The following is a 7,757-nucleotide window of genomic DNA, read 5'->3' on the forward strand; positions in this document are numbered from 1 at the left end:
TGATTCATCACTCCAGATAACGTGTTTCCACTGCTCCAGAGTCCAATGGCGGCGAGCTTTACACTACTCCAGCCGACACTTGGCATTATGCATGATGATGTTAGGCTTGTGTGCGGCTGCTCGGCCATGGAAACCTATTTCACGAAGCTCCCGACGAACAGTTATTGTGCTGACGTTTCTTCCAGAGGCAGTTTGGAACTCAGTAGTGAGTGTTGCAACCGAGGACAGATGATTTTTACGTACTTCAGCACTCCACGGTCCCGTTCTGTGAGCATGTGTGGCCTACCACTTCAAGGATGAGCCGTTGTTGCTCCTAGACGTTTCCACTTCACAATAACAGCACTTACAGTTGACCGGGGCAGATATTGGACGAACTGACTTGATGGAAAGGTGGCATCCTATGACGGTACCACATTGAAAGTCACTGAGCTCTTCAGTAAGGTCATTCTACTGCCAATGTTTGTCTATGGAGATTGCATGGCTGTGTGCTCGATTTTATACACCTGTCAGCAACAGGTTTGGCTGAAATAGCCGAATCCACTAATTTGAAAAGGTGTCCACATACTCTTGTATATATATAGTGTACATACCTAAGGTCAAAGTCAAGTGGGTACAACTGCAGTTGCCTGTAAAACATGTTTACATACGAAAAGTTATACGGCACAGCAATTCCAATTGCACAATATGACAAACAAAAGTACTGAATGATATCAATCTGTTTGTCTTTGTATTAAAGCTATCTATCCATTTTTTTTTTTATTGTACACACAAATACATCTCATTTGAAGTAAAAAACATGTTTTTGTAGGATATGGGTGTTTTATGTCCGTGTTTTACAGTTTGAGTGTAGCTCATATCAAGCAGCTAATACTGAAAATATGCGTAAGTAAATAACTACTATGCCATTAATCTAGATATGCACCGTATGTGTGTGAAAAGGAATCAAGTTGCATTTGCTGACACATCGTAGACATCAACTAGGCATATCTCCTAGCAACAGTGGAAGACGGAGACGACTGCTGACAAAGTGTCTCAACCTGGATCCCTTAAAGACACGAAATAGGTATTCGACCGACAGCTAGACGCTCTAGTAAAGCACCAGTTCACCTGGATCCACCAAGTAGAGAACTATCATGACACGAGTCAAGACCCAGATGCAGACACAGGAGGCAGAGGGTTGGAGTTTAAGATGTTTAATCAATTCAAAGGGACTAGGCAAGAGAATGGTCGTGGACAGGCAAATGGTCAAAACCAGTTCAGAGTTCAGGAGGTACCAAAGGGCAGGTAGGTTCGAGGTCAGGGCAGGCAGAATGGTCAGGCAGGCAGAATGGTCAGGCAGGCGGGCATGGAGTCCAGAAAACAAGCAAGGGTCAGAACCGGGAGAACTAGCAAAAGGAGAAAAGGAAACCGGGAAAAACGCTGGTAGGCTTGGACATACAAGATGACCTGGCACAGAGAGACAGGAAACACAGAGATAAATACACTGGTACAGAGAGACAGGAAACACAGGAATAAATACACTGGTACAGAGAGACAGGGAACACAGAGATAAATACACTGGTACAGAGAGACAGGAAACACAGGGATAAATACACTGGCACAGAGAGACAGGAAACACAGGGATAAATACACTGGCCCAGAGAGACAGGAAACACAGGGATAAATACACTGGTACTGAGAGACAGGAAACACAGGGATAAATACACTGGTACAGAGAGACAGGAAACACAGAGATAAATACACTGGTACAGAGAGACAGGAAACACAGAGATAAATACACTGGTACAGAGAGACAGGAAACACAGGGATAAATACACTGGTACAGAGAGACAGGAAACACAGGGATAAATACACTGGTACAGAGAGACAGGAAACACAGGGATAAATACACTGGTACAGAGAGACAGGAAACACAGGGATAAATACACTGGTACAGAGAGACAGGAAACAAAGAGATAAATACACTGGTGCAGAGAGACAGGAAACACAGGGATAAATACACTGGTACAGAGAGACGGGAAACACAGGGATAAATACACTGGCCCAGAGAGACAGGAAATAGAGGGATAAATACACTGGTACAGAGAGACAGGAAACACAGGGATAAATACACTGGTACAGAGAAACAGGAAACACAGGGATAAATACACTGGTACAGAGAGACGGGAAACACAGGGATAAATACACTGGTACAGAGAGACAGGAAACACAGGGATAAATACACTGGTACAGAGAGACAGGAAACACAGGGATAAATACACTGGTACAGAGAGACGGGAAACACAGGGATAAATACACTGGTACAGAGAGACAGGAAACACAGGGATAAATACACTGGTACAGAGAAACAGGAAACACAGGGATAAATACACTGGTACAGAGAGACAGGAAACACAGGGATAAATACACTGGTACAGAGAGACAGGAAACACAGGGATAAATACACTGGGGAAAACAAGCGACACCTGGAGGGGGTGGAGACAATGAGGACAGGTGAAACAGATCAGAGTGTGACAGAACTGTAGATATCTGAAGGAAAGTCTCACAGAGGAAGAGGTGGTCATTCACATAGATTTCTCTGAGAACTTTGCAGAAATACAGTCGTTTCACTTTGGGGGGAGTAGACAGCAGGCTACGATCCATACAAGTGTTGTGTGGGAAGCCAGAGGGAAGCCAGTCCTACGCCACCATATCTGACTCCCTTAGACATGACGAGAGAGCAGTATGGGCTCACCTGGAGCAGTATGGGCTCACTCATCACGACAGCTGTCAGCAATGATGAGTGATGATCTGGTTACCCAATACAGAAACAAGAAGAACATGTACTGTACCACATGTATATGATCCAAACAAATCACCTGGAACTTTTCTAAAAAGGCCCACGGGAAGTGGGCACCAGATGGCATAGGGCAGGGCTGTGAAATGTTGTGCGGACAAACACGTTTGAGGATTGTCAGAGCTCTTCAAACTACTTGATAATAGTGGATCGAGCATCAAGTTCTTTTGGATTGCAGAGATCACTAAGTACGACGAAGCGGTGCCCAACAACCTCGCTGGTGTCAAGGGAACCATGAAATTGCACCACGCCTCCACAGTGACAGGGAAAATAAACCACTTTGAAGTATCTTCCTTCTGTAGCAGACCAATCATCTGCAACACCTCTTTTAGTCGTGTGGAAGTGAACTTCAATGAAGAACACAACCAGGAGAACACCATCACTGAGGTACAACAAGACAAAGCAGAGGCTGTGGCCAACGCCAACGCCTTGACTGAAAGTCCGTAGCAGATTTGTCATTGTCAGCTACGAAGACCACTCCTTTTTTTAGGTCAGATGCTGAAGGTTATTTGGGGGAGGATGCAGAAGCATGGAGTGATAAATGTTTTTTTTTTTTGTCTGGCCATCTGTGCCAGACTTTACCTTCTGTTATGAAGGAGAATGTGAAGGCAATGATCAGTGAACCCTTTAGCTTAAGAACATCTCATCTGTCTGACACAGACTGGGCTGTTTTCACACCACTCTAGTGCAGCAACAACCTCCAACAAACTGTTTGAGGAATGCAAGTTTGATTATTGTCAACTTCAATGAGTTTCTGTGACAACTTTTGCTGCAAAGTGATCATTTGTCATAAATCTTTGAACCTCACGAATTGCTTCCACTTTTTAAATGTTTTTAATTGGTCAATTTTAATCTGGCACTGTTCCGCACAAACCAAAACACATTGTTTTGGATGTTTTAATGTCACATTTGAATGTTTCTACAAGACATTGCACAGAGCGATTTCCATGTGATGGAGAAGAACACTTTCTTATAGGTTTTCTATTTTCATGTTTGAATGTCTTTACAGTATTTCAATAACTTTACTATTTACGTAGTACAATGATTCTTAACAGTGTTTTTAACATTGTTTAAGGAATGCATCATAATGCGTGATTTGAACCATGTTTTTAGAGGTTCATTGCCATGTTCGTGATGAAATGTTTCTACGTGATAAATCATTTGAGTCTTATTTTTTGTAATTTATTAAACATTTAATTGTTGAATAAGAAACCATACTTACTCTTTACTGTATGTGTGTGTGTTTGAGTAAGAGAGAGAGATCTGCCTAAAAAATGACACCGTGAAAGAATAGTCATTTGGTGCAACCAGCAATGATAGTTTGTTACAACCAGTGTTTTTAAAGTAAAAATATATATATTTATATATTTAATTGTCTCAAAAGTGCAGAGAGAGGCTCAGTCTATAAGAGAAAAATGTTACATTTATATGGTTTTAATTTCTCTAACAGACGTTTTAGTTGACAGTCATTCCAAGTAAGGAGTCGTCCAGTGTGAAAGTCATTTGAATTTTTATTATACTGTCATTTTGTACGTCTTTGATGTTGAATACCTCAGACCGCGTACAGTGCATTCAGAAAGTATTCAGAGTCCTTGTATTTCTCCACATTTTGTTACTTTACAGCCTTATTTTCCCCTCTTCAATCTACACACAATAGCCCATAATGACAAAGCGAAAACAGTTTTTTTGTGCAAATGTATATATATATTTTTTAAAACTACCTTATTTCTGTAAGTATTCAGACCCTTTGCTATGAGACTTGAAATTGTAATCAAATAAAATGTTATTTTGTCACATGGGCCAAATACAACATTTGAAGAGCTTACCGTGAAATGCTTACTTACAAGACCTTAACCAACAATGCAGTTCAAGAAATAGAGTTAACAAAATATTTACTAAATAAACTAAAGTATAAAACAAAATAAAAAGTATTACAATAAAATAACAATACCGAGGCTATATACAGGGGATACCGGTACCGAGTCAATGTGCGGGGGTACAGGTTAGTCAATGTGCAGGGGGTACAGGTTAGTCAATGTGCAGGGGGTACAGGTTAGTCAATGTGCAGGGGGTACAGGTTAGTCAATGTGCAGGGGGTACAGGTTAGTCAATGTGCAGGGGGTACAGGTTAGTCAATGTGCAGGGGTACAGGTTAGTCAATGTGCAGGGGGTACAGGTTAGTCAATGTGCAGGGGGTACAGGTTAGTCAATGTGCAGGGGGTACAGGTTAGTCAATGTGCAGGGGGTACAGGTTAGTCAATGTGCAGGGGGTACAGGTTAGTCAATGTGCAGGGGGTACAGGTTAGTCAATGTGCAGGGGTACAGGTTAGTCAATGTGCAGGGGTACAGGTTAGTCAATGTGCAGGGGGTACAGGTTAGTCAATGTGCAGTGCGTACAGGTTAGCCAATGTGCAGGGGGTACAGGTTAGTCAATGTGCAGGGGTACAGGTTAGTCAATGTGCAGGGGTACAGGTTAGTCAATGTGCAGGGGTACAGGTTAGTCAATGTGCAGGGGTACAGGTTAGTCAATGTGCAGGGGTACAGGTTAGTCAATGTGCAGGGGTACAGGTTAGTCAATGTGCAGGGGTACAGGTTAGTCAATGTGCAGGGGGTACAGGTTAGTCAATGTGCAGGGGGTACAGGTTAGTCAATGTGCAGGGGTACAGGTTAGTCAATGTGCAGGGGGTACAGGTTAGTCAATGTGCAGTGCGTACAGGTTAGCCAATGTGCAGGGGGTACAGGTTAGTCAATGTGCAGTGCGTACAGGTTAGCCAATGTGCAGGGGGTACAGGTTAGTCAATGTGCAGTGCGTACAGGTTAGCCAATGTGCAGGGGGTACAGGTTAGTCAATGTGCAGGGGGTACAGGTTAGTCAATGTGCAGGGGGTACAGGTTAGTCAATGTGCAGGGGTACAGGTTAGTCAATGTGCAGGGGTACAGGATAGTCAATGTGCAGGGGTACAGGTTAGTCAATGTGCAGGGGGTACAGGTTAGTCAATGTGCAGTGCGTACAGGTTAGCCAATGTGCAGGGGGTACAGGTTAGTCGAGGTCATTTGTATGTGTAGGTACAAGTAAAGTAACTGCAATTTTTTTAGCCTTCCTCTGACACCACCTGGTATATAGGTCCTGTATGGCAGGAGGCTTGGCCCCAGGGATGTACTGGGCCGTACACACTACCCTCTGACACCGCCTGGTATATAGGTCCTGTATGGCAGGAAGCTTGGCCCCAGGGATGTACTGGGCCGTACGCACTACCCTCTGTAGAGCCTTACGGTCGGATGCCAAGCAGTTGCCATATCAGGCGGTGATGCAACTGGTCAGGATGCTTGGGATGGTGCAGCTGTAGAACTTTTTGAGAATCTAGGGACCCATGCCAAATCTTTTCAGTCTCCTGAGGGGCCCCCGTGTTGAGGATCAGCGTGGCAGATGTGTTGTTGCCTACCCTTACTATCTGGGAGCGGCCCATCAGGAAGCTCAGGATCCAGTTGCAGAGGGAGGTGTTTACTCCCAGGGTCCTAAGCTTAGTGATGAGCTTTTTCGGCACTACGGTGTTGAACGCTGAACTGAAGTCAATGAACAGCATTCTCACATACGTGTTCCTTTTGTCCAGGTGGGAAAGGGCAGTGTGGAGTGTGATTGAGATTGTGTCATCTGTTGGGGTGGTATGCGAATTGGAGTGGGTCTAGGGTATCTGGAAGGATGCTGTTTTTGTGATGCATGACCAGCCTTTCAAAGCACTTCATGCCTACGAACATGAGCTCAACGGGGCGGTAATCATTTAGGCAGGTTACCTTCGCTTCCTTGGACACAGGGACTATGGTGGTCTGCTAGAAACATGTAGGTACACTTGCCAGTTGGTCCATGCTTTGAGTACACGTCCTGGTAATCCGCCTGGACGTGCGGCTTTGTGAATGTTGACCTGTTTAAAGGTCTTGCTCACATCGGCTATCGAGAGCGTTATTACACAGTCATCCAGAACAGCTGGGGCTCTCGTGCATGCTTCAGTGTTGCTTGCCTCGAAGCGAGCATAAAAGGCATTTAGCTCGTCTGGTAGGCTCGCATCACTGGGCAGCTCGCATCTGGGTTTCCCTTTGTAGTCCGTAATAGTTTTCAAGCCCTGCCACATCCGACGAGTGTCAGAGCCGGTGTAGTAGGATTCAGTCTTAATCCTGTATTGACGCTTTGCTTGTTTGATGGTTCGTCTGAGGGCATAGTGGAATTTTTTATGAGCATCCATATTAGTGTCCCGCTCCTTGAAAGAGGCAGCTCTAACCTTTAGCTCAATGAGGATGTTGCATGTAATCCATGGCTTCTGGTTGGGGTATGTACGTACGGTCACTGTGGGGACGACGCTATCAATGCAGTTATTGATGAAGCTGATGACTGAGGTAGTATACTCCTCAATGCTATTGGGTGAATCCCGAAACATATTCCAGTCTGTGCTAGCAAAACAGTCCTGTAGCATAGCATCTGACCACTTCCATATTGAGCGAGTCACTGGTACTTCCTGCTTTAGTTTTTGTTTGTAAGCAGGAATCAGGGGTATAGAATTATGGTCATATTTGTCATATCTCTCTATGTATCTCTCTATTCCTCTCCATATCTCTCTCGCTCTATTCCTCTCCGTAGCTCTCTCTATTCCTCTCCGTATCTCTCTCTCTCTTCATCTCCGTATCTCTCTCTATTCCTCTCCGTATCTCTCTCTCTATTCCTCTCCGTATCTCTCTCTCTTCCTCTCCGTATCTCTCTCTCTTCCTCTCCGTATCTCTCTCTCTTCATCTCCGTATCTCTCTCTCTCTATTCCTCTCCGTATCTCTCTCTCTATTACTCTCCGTATCTCTCTCTCTATTCCTCTCTGTATCTCTCTCTCTATTCCTCTCTGTATCTCTCTCTCTATTCCTCTCTGTATCTCTCTCTCTAT

Source organism: Oncorhynchus mykiss, chromosome 27, assembly GCF_013265735.2.
Source record: "Oncorhynchus mykiss isolate Arlee chromosome 27, USDA_OmykA_1.1, whole genome shotgun sequence".
In the NCBI taxonomy this organism is placed as follows: domain Eukaryota; kingdom Metazoa; phylum Chordata; class Actinopteri; order Salmoniformes; family Salmonidae; genus Oncorhynchus; species Oncorhynchus mykiss.